This window comes from Athene cunicularia (genome assembly GCF_003259725.1).
Source record: "Athene cunicularia isolate RWA chromosome 1 unlocalized genomic scaffold, athCun1 chr1_part1, whole genome shotgun sequence".
NCBI lineage: Eukaryota > Metazoa > Chordata > Aves > Strigiformes > Strigidae > Athene > Athene cunicularia.
This window is the reverse complement of record NW_020799091.1, coordinates 48,472,624-48,487,888: the sequence shown is the minus strand read 5'-3', so window position 1 is coordinate 48,487,888 and position 15,265 is coordinate 48,472,624. Positions and strand designations below refer to the sequence as shown.

Genomic DNA, 15,265 nt, shown 5'->3' with positions numbered 1-15,265 from the left:
TAGTATCATTTTATCTTGGAAAAATTCACTTGGAAAAGTGGACATATCAGAAGTAGGGAATGAACTAAAAACTAAGTTGTATGTAGGTCTTGTAAGTAGCACCCTTTCCTGGTTTATCTCTAATGTGAATCCAGTGACAGGCAGTTTCTATGAGCTGTTCAGAAATTAATTGCCAATTTCAACCTGTATGTTTGAAGTGGCATATCTCAGCTCAGAACAGAATATATTAATTGAAATAAAAAACATTAGAATCAACACATTTTTGCCAACGAGAAACAAGCATATTTATTCTGGTTGCATAAAATTCTGGACTTCTGGAAGCAATGAAGTCATTGAAGGCAGTTTCAGCCTCCCCTTGGTTTCTGAAGCATCTCCCGCACAGGAAGATGTGGACATGCTTGAAGAAGTGATAGTCAGTGGGTGAGAGGTCTGGTGAGTACGGTGGATGAGGCAGAGTTTCGTAGCCCAGCTCATTCAACCGTTGCAGCGTCGAAAGTGCAACGTGTGGCCGCATGTTATCATGGAGAAGGATTGGACCCTTCCTGCTGACCAGTGCTGGGCGCAGCCGTTGAGTTTTCTGGTGCATTTCATTGATTTGCTGGATGCACTTCACCGCCGTGATCGTTTCACCCAGATTCAGGAAGCTGTGATGGATTAAACCAGCAGCAGACCACCAGACAGTCAGCATGACCTGCTTTTGGTGCAGATTGGGCTTTGGGAAGTGCTGCGGAGCTTCGTCGCGGTCCAACCACTGAGCCGATCGTCACCGGTTATTGTAGAGTATCCATTTCTCGTCACACGTCACAATACAGTCGAGAAACAGGTCGTTCTGGTTGTGAAAAAGAAGCTCCAACGAAACTTCAAAATGGCGATTTCTGTGATTCTCATTCAATTTGTTCAGCACCCATTTGTCGAGCTTCTTCAACTTTCCAATCTTCTTCAGAAGCTCAGAAACAGTCGATATGCTTACCCGAGTTCTTTTTAAAGTTCTCAAGCAGTTGTGCGTGTATCTGCTTCCACCAGAGCCTTCAATCCATCGTCGGCAATAGCAGAAGGATGTCTGCGACCTTCTTGATCTTCAAGGTTGAAATCGCCATGTCAAAATTTTTGGAACCAAAGTCACACTGTCCGTTCGTTAAAACTTCCCTGGCCATATACCTCATTGATGTTTCGAGCAGCTTGCGCTGCATTACATCCAAGTTTGAACTCAGATCTGTCGAAATTGCTGTTTTGACATCTGAACTTCAAACCTCCAAAATCTGTCAAAACTGCAGTTTATATTATAATTTAATTATACAGTGTGAAAGTTCATAACATGAGCTTTTAAAAAATATATAACAGTGCGCCAGTCAAGAAGGTACTATTCCTGAAACGTATACAATGAAAATCACATTACAAAATGGAAATTAATTTCTGAACAGCCTACTATAAAGGACATGAAGACTTTGCACTTCCAGGCCTTTGTTATCCCTCTGATTTCCTTGAAGAACAGAACAGAGTTATTCCAGTAAACAAATACTGACTGAATTTCCAATTTGGACAATCTTTTTCCCACACATGTTGATGGTTCTTAATGTGTCTGAAGTTCAAAATCTAATAGATTCCCAAACAATCAAAACTCTTTATCGCATTCTCACTTCATATTGTCCCCTATGTCATAACTTCATTGGAATAATAGCGCAATAAAGAAACAGAACAGTATTAGTGTGGGAAAGTTGATGTGTCCCTACACACTTCTTATTCAAAATAATTGTGAACTTCTTACTGTAAATTATTATTCTTCAAAACTGATTGCAGCTTTAGTTAGATTACATTTGACACCTCTAGAAAGCTAGTCTATGCCCCAGACATCTCTTCATGTGTCTGCAGTCTTGACAGTATGAGTTATGCAGGTGAATATTTACATAAATTGTGCAAAATGTGCTGAGTGGCAAATCAAAAAGCAGAGCTTTCTCTGCTGGAGGTGAAGGAGGACCTGCTACAGAGAAGTGGTTGCAATGATCAGGCACAGCATGCCTTATGATGAATGAATTTGTCTCTCTGTCCTGCGTTCACTTTCTTACAAAGACTGTGACTCTTTTTTAACATCTCTCTTTTGAATTTTCACCATAGTTTACAAACGCTGACAACAACTCTTTTCTTTCTTTTTTTTTAATACTGTAAAATCAGTTCTATCCACTTGTCAAGACCGAATTCCTATACAGTCCCCTGTTTTTACCCCTGAAGCTTTAATTGTCTTCTTTAGGCTTGTGCTTTTCAGAAATCCCTGTTACAGTATATTCCTTCTTTCTTGCAGTATGCTGGATTAATAGTTTGGGATATTTTTGATTGTTTCGATCCTAGTTTTCAAAACCAAATAAAGCCTTAAAATTTGTTTTTTAAGTTTCCCTTTCCATCTCTCACTCATATCCTGTAGAAAAGTAATGTAGTTGGACTTGACATGACTCTGAATCTATTTGATCATACTTTTTTCCCAATTTTAATCTTCAGTTTACATAATCACAGATTTTTTTTTTCATTAACAAATAATTTTATCCTTATAAATTAGCATTATTAATCATGTTTCAGCCAGATAATACAAGATTGGACTCCTTAATTTGGACCTATAAACACTTATGCTGTATAAATATCAAGAATGCTGATTTACTTAACGTGCAAGTTTTAATCCTTGCTGGGATCAGCGAGCACGTGGCTGTTGCCCCTCCCCCACCCGCACCGGTTGGGCTGGAAGTTAAACACAGACCCCGGCTAAAATAACAAGAAATTTAATAAAGCAGACTGATAGAACAATCTGAACAACAACAGTATCAATGGTAACAACAATAAACAGCAATAACAGTGAACAAGACAAATGATATACAGAGAAATACCGCTAGCTGGTCTACAGAAAGCCAAATTCCCTCCCGAACCCACCAAGGAGCAAGGAAAAGGTGACCGCCCCTGGACCTGACGTCAGCATGGTATGAATAACCCGGCTGGAGATCCCTTCCCCCTCTCTCTCTGCTGGGGAAAACTTTACTCTGTCCTGGCTGAACCAGGACACTTAAGTGTATCTTTATATATTTATTGAAGGGAAATTTAAAGTCCTTTAATTTTTCTGCTGTTTGTAGATTTATTTTCTATAGGATTTTATCTGGTTGATGGAAGTAACCACAAAGATTCAATATTGTTGGATAACTGCAGAGCAGATGACTTACCTCATATATATAACATTAAAAATGTAAGTTATGTGGAATTGACAGGATGTATATTAGATGAGAAAAAACTAGCTTGCTGATAAATACCTAACCTAGTTATAATGAGAAGATACCTGCTCTCATGGAGTCCCTGAGAAATAGTTTGTTGGGCTTAGTCATGTCTTGCTTGATTTTGGAAAATCTTTGCTGAGAAAATTTAAAAGTGATTCAAAGTTTGCAGATTTATTAAATATAAAAAAACCCTAACAAATTAAAACAAGATCTGTGAGATTAATGGTTTAGAACAAGACAAATTAATTAGATTAATTTCTGGCTTAGATCAGAAAAATATAAAGTGGCTTACTGGGGGATCGGGAGTATTTACTACCCCTAAAAGGTTACACACAGATGCACACTCTTTGATTTGTCTTGTACCCAATGGGATGAAAGTTATGTCTTCTCTTGAGGCTTTGTCCCTGCTTTAGTGAACAGGGAAATCCCTCATGATCAGCATATTCGCAGAGCGCTACATTAACACAGTCATGTGGCTTCTAAACCAAAGCTGACTTATGTCCAGGCAAAAGAGATCTGTTCTGTTTATGCAAATACAAATAAAGATATCTAGTACAACTGGACTTAGTATCACATAACTGCATGAAATATAATAGTGTATTATATGCATAAAGTCAAACTGAATAAGGTGATATTCTCTGTTGACCTGGATTTCCATGACAATATCACTACAGAAAGAAGTTAACACACCAATAAAGAATCTGTTTCAAACATTGAGGTCTATTAACTAACTTACCTCCCTGTTGCCTAAAGCTAATCCTGTGTATAGAAAATTTTCTCTGGACATAACTATTTGGGTGTTCCAAAATGGAGCCAAGACAAAACAACTGTTTAAGACAGTGGGCAGTTGGAGTCCACTGTTTGGATGTGCCTTTTGGGTATAAGTCAAAATCTGGGAGTAGATAATATCTTGCTGGATTGGATAGTAAAAGGCAGTTGGATGTTAACGAAAATGAGGTTAGGCAAAGTGTAATAATTTACTTTAACAACAATCCACTGCCAATAGATTTTAATTCTAGAGAGGGAATTTAGCTCTTTAAAGGCTGATTGGAAAAGCTGTGCAGAATGTGGTAGGGTAATATAATCCATCAACATAACCATCCAGATGGCTGAACTTTTGTTTCTGTACTATGAATTGTGAAATTCAAGTTCAGTAGTAGACATAGATGCCAGTACATGAAAGCTCACAGGAGAGCATTATTCTTGAGGCAAGAGCTTTCAGTTTTCCTCTCCTGTACATATGATGTGTGATTTTTGGATAATATTTTTGGCAGCTCAGACCAGTGAAGGTCTAAGAAAGTACTGGGCAGTAATTGTGCCAAGTGATCTTGAGGCAAATTCCTGTTAACAGCAAATCAGAAAAAGTGGGTGGGTTGTGACAGAAATTAATTACAAGATTCTTCTGTATGAGCTGTAGATACCACCATACAGTATGCAGTCATTGAAGACTACTGTGTTCACTATTATGAAAACCATCCATGCATAGTTACAACTTCTATGTAAAATTGACCAAATAATGAAATGAATGCTGTTCTGAGTAACTCTTTGCTTTATTCTAAAAGAGCAGTTAATTGCTTCCGGATATATTAGAGTTTATTGGTATTGTACAGATGTGTATAATCACTGCCTTGCCCTGCTTGAATAGCAGCCATCTGTTTGTCTATGGATGATTACAGCATTTAATAAATACACTTCTGTTTGTATCTGAGAAGCAGTCACTCTTTCCCTGCCAATGTAAGCACAATGGCATGACATATAATGAGATTCATCTTTTAATACCACTAATGTATGTAAGTATTGTAACTGGCTGTCCTGGTTTTGGCTGGGATAGTTAGTTTTCTTCATAGTAGCTTCTACAATGCTATGTTTTGGATTTGTGATAAAAACGGTGTTGATAGTACACCAGTGCTTTAGCTATATCTGAGCAGTGCTTTTCTTCCCATGCTGCCTGATCAGTGAGCAGGCTGGGGGTGCACAAGAAGTTGGGAGGGGATACAGCTGGGAAAGCTGACTCAAATTAAGCACAGGAATATTCCACAGCATATGACCGTACTCAGCAATAAAAGCTGGAAGAAAAAGGAGGAAGGGGTTAACATTCACAGTCATGGCCTTTGTCTTCCCAGGTAGCTGATATGTATGATGGAGCCCTGCTTTCCTAGGAATGGCTGAATACCTGCCTGCTGATGGGAAGCAGTTAATTAACTTATTTTGCTTTGCTTGCATGTGCAGCTTTGTCTTTCCATTTTAAACTGTCTTTATCTCAGTCTATGGGTTTTCACACTTTTACCCTTCTGATTCTCACCCCCATCCCACTGGAAAGAATTGAATGAATGACTGTGTGTTGTTTACATGTCTACAAGGGTTAAACCGTGACAACACTGTCTTAGATGAATCCAATCTTTTTTTGAAAGAGTTCCTGTGATTCAGTTAGGTCACCTGTGCTAAATAGACATGTCAATTAATTGTAGAATTTATAGAATTTATCCCAATAGCAGTTGGGATACTTTTTCTTTTCATTAATAAGAGATGATTTCCTAAGAACTTCTTAGAAAATTGTTGCATTATCCCTTTGTTCCTATTATTTAGCTAAATAAAAAAAAGAGGAACCCAAGAAACTTCTAAGTCATTTCACTAATAAATGAAGAGGAGCCTTGGAAGCCAGAAAGTTATGTTGACCAGACACAAAAGAGCTAGTATTTGAACACAGAACGCAGTTACACTATGATATTATATCATTGAGAAATTTTACTTTAATGTTCAATAACACTTCAGAAATATGACTGAAATATAACCACAGAGAATACAGGATTGTAAATAAATTAAATAGCAGTTATTTAACCTTTAGGTATTTTTTTTTACCTTGCAAGCTGAGTATATGAGAAAGAACTCTTTATGCTGCTTCTAACTTTCCAAGTACAGACATAGACAAGCATAAATCATATGAGATACCAAAAAAATACCTTCAAAATTTTGATGGTCAATAAGGGAACAGTGGAAGAAGATTTTATTTAGATTAATTATGAAAAGCAGAGTAAGTTGCAACAAACATCTCTAATTTGTTTTTCACCTCATGGTTACAGACAAATACAGAAGTAATTTGCATACACTGTAAGAGAATCAGGATGTACCTTCGGAAGTCTGATGACAGTGAATCATTTTACGGTTGATGCTTTCATATAGTTACTCTTGATTTCAGAATTACTCAGTGTTATTAAGAACTACAGAATCAAACATTTGTGAGCATACTCTTGTGATTCCTGATGTGCAAATCACAAGAATAGCAATTTTGCCTGATATAAAGAAGTTCTAGCCTTGAGGCCAGTCCTTTTCAAAATGAATTTACCTGTCAAAGAGACCTTCTCAAAAAAAGAGCAACAATTAATGTGAAATGAGATAGAGCTGCACTGATGCATATAGGTACTTGCAAAGGTTATCAGTAGAAGCATCCTGAGAGCATTCTATGCCCAGAGTATTCTATTCTCCAGAGTGCTGGTTTTGGGTGCTCAAGGACAAGGTAGAGCCAGTGCAGCCAAGGGTGGACTCCATTCAGACCGTGGTGGTGGTGAAAGACCCCCGGGATGTGCTGCAGAATGGCTGCAGCTGGGGTCCACCCCCAGCCCTTGAATGCTGCCTTCAGCTGAAGGTATTGCTGGCCCTGCCTGAGCTGTGGTGCAGGTCTGCCCTGCCTGGTCCTGCTGAGCCAGACCCCACTAGAGGGCTTTTGGCCTGGCCTTGTACAACCCCATCCCTGTAGCCCTTCTTGGCCATCCCAGGATAGTGTCTGATCCTGGTTTTCCTCACTGGGCCTGATCCTTAACCGATAGCTCCCAGCACCTCAGACCCAATGCCAGCCTTGACAATCTGCAAATTGAAAATTTGTTTGCATTTGTCCTCCATGTGTGCAAAACAAAATATCCACAAGTATCCACATTTTTTCAAAGACTGAAGACAGCATGTAGCAGTTCAGACATGCCTAAACCTTTCAGATGAAATGTGGTCCTGTTTTTAACTTTTTCTCATGTTTGATCTCAAAGTTCATACCATCATTTTAACCAACACCTCTACAAAGGTGATAAAAATGATATACTGTTTAACCTTGTTCCATAAACCCCAGTACTAGATATATTTTACCTAACTTTATAACAGTCATTTCATCTGAACTTTCAATGCAATGGAAGAGGATAGGTTCTTGAAGGGAACAATTCAACATCTAACGATGTTAATTCCTGTCCTGAAATGGCTTTTTTGCTATAGGAACTGTCTGTTCTGAATAAGACAATGTCAAATTAGACGTCTTAGTGCCTAGAGATATATCTAGGTCATTCATTTGAGGACAAGATGAGCTTTCTGAGAATTTGCAAGTGATTATGAGTTAAAAGAATTCAAAACATAAATCCTTCATGAAACATTGCTGCGTTATAATTTTTTCTGTTTCCTAGATAAGAAAAAAAATCTTTTATTAGAAAGAACACATACCTCAAATTCTATGTATTTTGAGGATTCATTATGCTATATCTGAACAACCATGATTTTTTAAAAAGTGAGGGTATTAATTACTAACAGATCTAACAACTATAATTAGATTCCCAGACAAAATAAAACAACAGAACTCACAACTGCAAATGATGCTCCAGATTTTGAATACAAAAATACCTAATTTAAGAAATAAAACCATCAGAAATGTAAAAAGATAAAGTAATTAATTCTTTGAAAAATCAGGGTTAGTCAGCACCTAAGGAATATATGAGTATGTCAGTAAACATAAATACTGATGCCATGTAAAACTGAATTACTATTAAAGCACCTAGTGTTTGTAGTCTTAAATCAAAATGTTCTTAATTATTGTGGGTGTATTTTCATCCTTTAGCATGTTTATAGTTCTTAAAAACATAAATCTAACTGAAAGTTCAGAATCTGACTGTGGGTTATGCAATAACTGCAACCATTGTTTTCTGTGTGGGGGTTTGTTGTTTTGTTTTTTTTTTTTCCTCTTTAAGTTACGGATGAATGTTATCAATCCAGCAACATCGGAATGAAATTTAAGTATGGGAATAGAGAATTTCATTTAATTAGCTAGGCATTCTGAAGAGTAGAATTTTTCCTTAGTCTCTCAAATGTAAGAAAAGCCTTATATAAAATACATTGATTAATTGAATGTATAAGCCACCACATTATTAGCTAATTGTGCGTATAGCCTGTTCTACTCTACCCTTCTGGCTCTTAGTCTTGTTTTTTAATGAAAGAGCTTTTTGGGTTGCTTAATTTTTTCGTATTTTGTTTTGGAGGGTTTGGGGTGTGTGTGTGTTTGTGTTTGGTTTTTTTGTGGGTCTTTTTTCCATTTTGAAAATAGATCAATCACCAAAGGCTGGTCATAACCTTCACTTTAACTGCCTTTTTTAATTTAGACTTATAAAATAAAACAGTGTGGTGAATTGAAGGACAGAAAAAAATTCACACTAAAGTTGGCTGGATATTGTCCATGAATGTGAGGGTTATCTTAAATTGGAGAGGGGGTTGGGTTAATAATTATTATAGCTGGTATTGATTTATTCTGCACAAGAATACAAAGTTTTGCAACTTCATCTAATAAGCCATGAGCCTGAAAGGAATGGAGAATCCTATCTTTTACTATCAGTTGTCAGACACATGTTTAATATGTGCTACAGCGTAGTCTACACAACTTCCTCTGGGTAACAATAGCTGATAAGGTAGAAGTGGGAGTGCAAACAGTGTGTATAAGCACAATGCCCAAACCTGCCTGGTCTGAGGCAGCAATTGCCCATTAACTCATAAAACTATAAAGAGTTTTAGCAAGCAAAAGATTTGCTTAAGAGGACAATCAACCAAATTAAATAGTAACCAGATTACTGAGACATTTTTGGGGAAGTCAAGGAGTCAACTTGAAAAGAAGTATAAAAGAAACATGGCAGTTCATAATTATGAGGTGAGATCTTATAGAAGGAAAGTGGTAAAAGTGGCAGCCACATCTGGTTTGGCACTGCCAGAATTGTCCTCGTAGCATCAAGACCTCTGCCAAGGCTTGAAGGAGTATCCTCCACTGAGAACTGTCTATGTTTCCTTGCAGGATACCAGATCTTGGATGTGTGTATTGACTTCAATGGGGTCTTTCTCACCAGTTTGCTCTGTTAGTGGATTGTTGGAAGAGATAAGGACAAACATGAAAGCTGTTTGTAAACACAGGAGGTGTGTGTAAACAGGACAGCCTGCACTCCCAGAAGATGGGGTTTGTGCTTGTAACCCACATTTGCTGTGTTAGGAGTGTATCTCTACATGAATATGTGTGTGGGAGGAAAGACAGTTTAGAGTTTATTAGTCATAGAAGGGTGTTTGAAATCTGTAGGTGCATATTTGCATTTTGTGAGTATCTAGCATTGCAGTTTATCTGTTGTGTTGTTAACATCGATCCTGAAAGTACAGTTCACTGATTGTTGGTTAATTGAATGTTGTTATAATAAATGAATAAACAACTTTGATCCTGATTTGATTTAAGCTGTGCAAGCTGAGCAGTTTTGCCCTGTGACAACGCATAATTGTTTAAGTTTCTGTGAATCCAAAATGTACTTTAAGGTAATTTAAACAGTCTGATTTCCCACATCCAATGACTGAAATTATTACTGGAGTTCTGTGATGATGAGACAATAGGTTACTTCTGTGTCAGCTACTGTATATGGTTTTTCTCAGAACTGTACATCAAGTTATTTCTGTTAATATGTGACTTCTGACAAGGATAAGAATGCACCACTTCTATCAAGGACTTCAACATCTTACATATACAAAAATATTTTTTTAATATGTTATCTTTTACAATAATAAATACAGTGCAATTAAATGTTTCTGTAACTGGAAATAGCATTGTTTGAATGTATGTACACACACATATGCACATAAATATTTAAACCAGCTGAAGTTGTAGACTACAGGAAGTCACTGCATACTGAGGTTCACTGGGAAGGAAAACACTTGAAACAATACTGGCTCTTAATGACCTCATCTTACTGATTACACTAACTACTGGTTTCGGTTGCTGAGTAGACCACTGCTGTTAGAAATCTAATGAAAGCTTTTAGCCAGGTAGATAATATTTTTGACTTTGCTGGTAAAAGTCCATAGGCTTTTTAATGAACTTAAGAGAGCAGAGTCTCAGGACTTGTTTGGGCTTACCTTGGCCTGAGCTGTGTTTCCACACTTGTTTACAGGTCAGGTGACTATTGCTTGGCCTGTCCCCAGCTTTTTAGTTGTCTACATACGATAAAAGTCTGACCAATCTCTGTAACATGATGACAACTCTTCATAACTTCCCCTTCCTGTACCTGTTTGAAACAGCAGCATTATGATCAAGAGAAACATTTTGATGAACATAACACCAACAAAAAGCAAAAGATATTGTTATACTTTGTAGAACAATTTTGACTGCATTATGAACTAGATTTCTCTGCACTAATTAGGTAGTTTGATATTAGTCTAGGTCTTCAGTAACAGTCTAGGTATAAAATTGTTAAAACGTTAATTAGGCTAGCAATACTTTCTTGTCTGTGTATATGGCATGTTTCCTTTGGTTTACAGCATGATTTTTGAGTGTAAGAACCCCAGGTGAAGGTATTCAGCTGTCAGAGCAGACATTTAATAGTTAGAGTTCTACTGAGGCTGGTGGAACTATGATAGACTGTACCTTCTGATATATTCAGAATGAGCTGATTTTGAATATGGTAATAAAAATCCTTATTCCATATGCTCTTTCATGACAAACAACAGACGATACAAGGTTGCTGACCTCAACATTACTGAGAGTGGAGCAAAAGTCAGGACCCAGATCAGTTTCAGTGATAGACACTGGATTGTCCATCTACATCTGAGTAGCTGTTCCTTTCCTTTATTGCAACTACTCAAAGCACAAGAGGAACACACACAGAGGAAAAACAAAAAAAGGGAAAAAAAACAAAAAAAAACCAAAAAAAAACAAAACCAACCAAAACCACAAAAACCAAACAAACCAGAAATCTTTCTCATGTTAATAGGATGTTTGGGTTCTTTTTTCTTTTAGAGGCCTTACCTTACTAAGGCTCTCAGCAGTGACAACCAGCAGGGTTCTCATTAATATCAATTCCTGTGTGCTTCCAGGGCTTTGAATTACACTTGTTAATGCACATGCTGCTCTGCATGTGAATTCTGTGAGATCAAGCCCAGGGAGCAATTCTGACCGATAGATGTAAATACTAGAATTTGTGGAGGACAGTAATTAATTGTGTGGGCACTTTTCTTCAAATGCTTGTTATCACATGGTGTAGTATGTTTGTCTTGTAGCTTCTAAACTATTAGGCTGTTATTTATTAAATCTGACAGAAATGTAACAAAATCTAAAAAAAACACCCCTCTTTGTATCTTTTGTGAATATAAGCATTCAGGTAGAGAAGATAAATATCAGTAACACACTCACTGGGAGAATGGATTTTAAATTTCACTTTGCAGGCAACACACACAGACACAGACACAGACACAGACACACAGACAGACACACACCCCCCAAATCACAAGTACAGAACAGAACTTCAGTCTTAGCTTGCTCCACGACAAACAATTACCATAGTTAACCAGACTCAGAATCATGAGAAAAAAGCTTCCTTTAATTCCATTGTTTTCAGGATAAATGTTAACACCAATGTGTATGATGAAGGTGTATAGTGTGAACATATGTATATAAAGGTAATAGAAGAATAAACTAATCCTACAGCTCTTTTAGTCAGGATCCACCAGATTGGTCTTATGAAAAAAGTAATGGCTTTCTACAGATTTAATTCACATTCTGGCTATCCCTCTGAGTTGGAACTATGTTCAGAGGCAAGAGCTCATTTCCTGTCAACATAAACATACAGACAGTAGCCATGCATTACATTTATAGGGTCCAATATGGTAAGGTGCCTTAAGCACATACAGTGTTTAAGCATGTCAACTGTCCTTTATACAGCTGGATTTTTAAATCACTGAGCATCTCAGAAGACAGAATCCATTGAACATATTAGGAAAAGTGTTACTAGAGATTTATCAGACAATAACTAGCATAGATGAGCCTCAATATATATTTTCCTTACTGTCATAGCACAATTTGTTCTTTTTTAACTTCTCCAACACAGAATGGTCCTGCAAGAAGGCTTTTTTTTCTTTTTTTCATGTTGAAATATACATTTTTTAATTGCTGAAATCGTTTAATTTATAAACCTTGCTCTCTTACACTTTTCTGTCATTCTATCCAAAAAAAAAAGAGTGGATGTATCATTACAGAGTTATAGTTTATGGATGTTTCAAGAAATATCCTCCTTAAGTTATAAAGGCAAAAATCTCCAACCCAGAGTTTAAATTGTACCTGTTAAAATTCTGATCTAGCTGGTTTTACTTCTTTGATCACCTGGCTGTAGTATTTGGTTGGATTCTAGTTCATGATTTATGTGTTCTCAGGCCATCTGAGTTAGGTCAGCTAAAGATGTCAGGTACCTAGCTTATCAACACATACACTTCCTCTTAGTATAACTTCACTTTTCAAACAATTGTATTAGATAAAGCACATACTGCACACATTTCCCAAATTACTGAAACAAGATTACATCACTCGTTGAGAGTTTACAAAAAAGACATGTATGTCAAAATAAATAAATAACCAGCAACCCATTCCCACATCCCACACTCTTCAATTTCCTTAATAATTCTTCAGAATTTTATAAGAATCCTAACAATTCTTTTTTTCCTCCCTGTAACTTGCTCAATCAAACTATTTTTTGTTTTTGTTTTTTGTTTTTCCTTTAGTTATGGATTCTTACTGGGTTTTTCTTCAAGATTCACTGAAGTTTTCTAAATCTTCTGTTTCAGAAAGCTTGTGTTTCTAATATCTTTGCTAGATATCCAGACTTAGGTTGTAAAAAAATGTTGTTGAGTACCTCAGCATTCTCCTCATCTGTTTTTTCCAGTTTGCCTGTTGTTTTCATCAACGGTGGGTACACGTTCTTTGACCTTCCTTTTCTGGCTGATGTACCTATAGAAGCCCTTATTATTATTCTTTGTGTCCCTTGCTAAGTTCAACTCCAGTCGTGCCTTGACCTTCCTGACCCCATCCCTATACAACTGGACAGTGTCCAGGACATCTGTCCCTACTTCCACTGTCTGTGTATTTCCATTGTGACCTTTAGTTTGACCAGTAGGTCTCAACTCAGTCATGCTGGTGTCCTGACTTCCTTTCCAGATGTCTTACATCTAGGGATCAAGAGATCTTATGCTTTATGGAAGGTGTTCTTAAAGATCTGCCAACTCTGTTCTGTTCCCTTGTCCCTGAAGGCAGTTTCCCAGGGGTTCCTATTGACTAACTCCTTTCAGTTTGCCTTGATGTGACCCTGACTCATCTTTGTAAAACTTCAGGTGTGCTGCAGCGTACTCAGCATGTCTCAGAGCGACAGGCTGAGGGTCCCACTAATACCCCATCCCTCTAACGTTGATGTGTCATCCCACAGCTTGTCATGGGCAAGCCTGATATTATAGCCCCTCCCCCTTCAAGCCTAGTTTAAAGCTCTGTCAATAAGCACCACTAGTTTGTGAGAAAAGACCCTCTTCCCTCTTTGAGAAAGGTGAATCCCATCTGACACTAGTAGGCCTGGTGCCATGTAGGCCACCCCATTATCAAAAAACCGCAAAGTTAAGTCACTGACACCAATCATGGAGCCATGTATTAATGGGCTGGGCCCATCTGTTTCTTCCAGTGTCACTGCCCACAACTGGAATGACACAAGAAAAAATAACCCATGCTTCAGATTCCCTTACCACCTGTCCCAAGACACTGAAGACTCTTTTGATTGCTCTTGGACCACACATTGTGCCTTCATCACCACACACATGGAAGAGCAATAACAAGTAATAGTCCACGGGCTGTAGCAGGTTAGGAAGTTTCCTAGTGATGTCCTTAACCTGGGCTCCAAGAGGCAGCAGACTTTCTTAAGAGTAGGGTCTGTCCAGCATACTGGACCTTCTGTTTCCCTCAGAGAGCAGTCACCTACAAATATAACCTGTCTTTTCTTCATTGTGAAGGTGATCATGATACAGGGGGTGGGCCTTTCTGACCTTGGCAATGCCTCTGGTGTGGATGGGCCATCATCCACATCATCCACTGACTGGTCTTGCACATCCAGAGTGTCATACTTGTTGTACAGAGGCACCTGGAAAGGTGAGGTGATTAAGGAGGAAGTTCTTCTGCCACTATGAGCATGTACTTGCATCCATTCACTCCTTTCTTTGAGCTAGTGCCTTCAGTCTGGCCAGGTGGAGGATACAGGCTCCCCTTGCTCTTATTTTTTTCTGGTGACTGTTGCTGTTTCTGTCTCAGGGAAGGCAGAGCAGGGTTCCACCGGGGTATCTCTTTCTCAGAGTATCTGATGCTCCTTAAGCTTTTTACTTAATCTCATTCCCTCTTTGCACCTTCCTTCCTGGTATTTATACACAATTGTAAGATCTCTCCTGAGGCTCCTCTTCTCTAGACTATATGGTCCCAGCTTTCTCAGCCATTCCTCATAGGAGAGATGCTCCAGTCCCTTCATCATCTTTGTTACCCTCCCCTCCTTCTCTCCAGTATGTCCATGTATCTCTTGTACTGAGGAGCCCAGAACTAGACACAGTACTGAAGATGTGGCCTTGACAAATGTGGGTAGATGGGAAGGATCACCTCCCTTGGCCTGCTGCCAATACTTTGCCTAATGCAGCCCAGAATATCATTTGCCTTTTTTGCGTCAAGAGCACGTTGTTGGCTCATGTTCAACTTGGTGTCCACCACGTCCCGCAGCTTTTCTGCCAAACTGCTTTGCAGGTGGTAGGCTTCCCAGCATATACCAGTCTATGGCTTGAAATATCATTTCCTTTATACAAATCATATCAAATATGGAACAAAGACAATCATAAAATATAATAACATGAAGTGAATATAATATTAAAAAATACTATTTTATGAAAACAAGCTTTTAAATTCC

The 15,265-nt window shown here is 38.0% G+C and overlaps 1 pseudogene; it reads right to left on the bottom strand.

Annotated features, from left to right (window-relative positions):
- Nucleotides 1-226: 226 nt before the first annotated feature.
- On the bottom strand, nucleotides 227-14,521 carry LOC113491316 (annotated as a pseudogene).
- Between the last annotated feature and the right edge of the window lie 744 nt (nucleotides 14,522-15,265).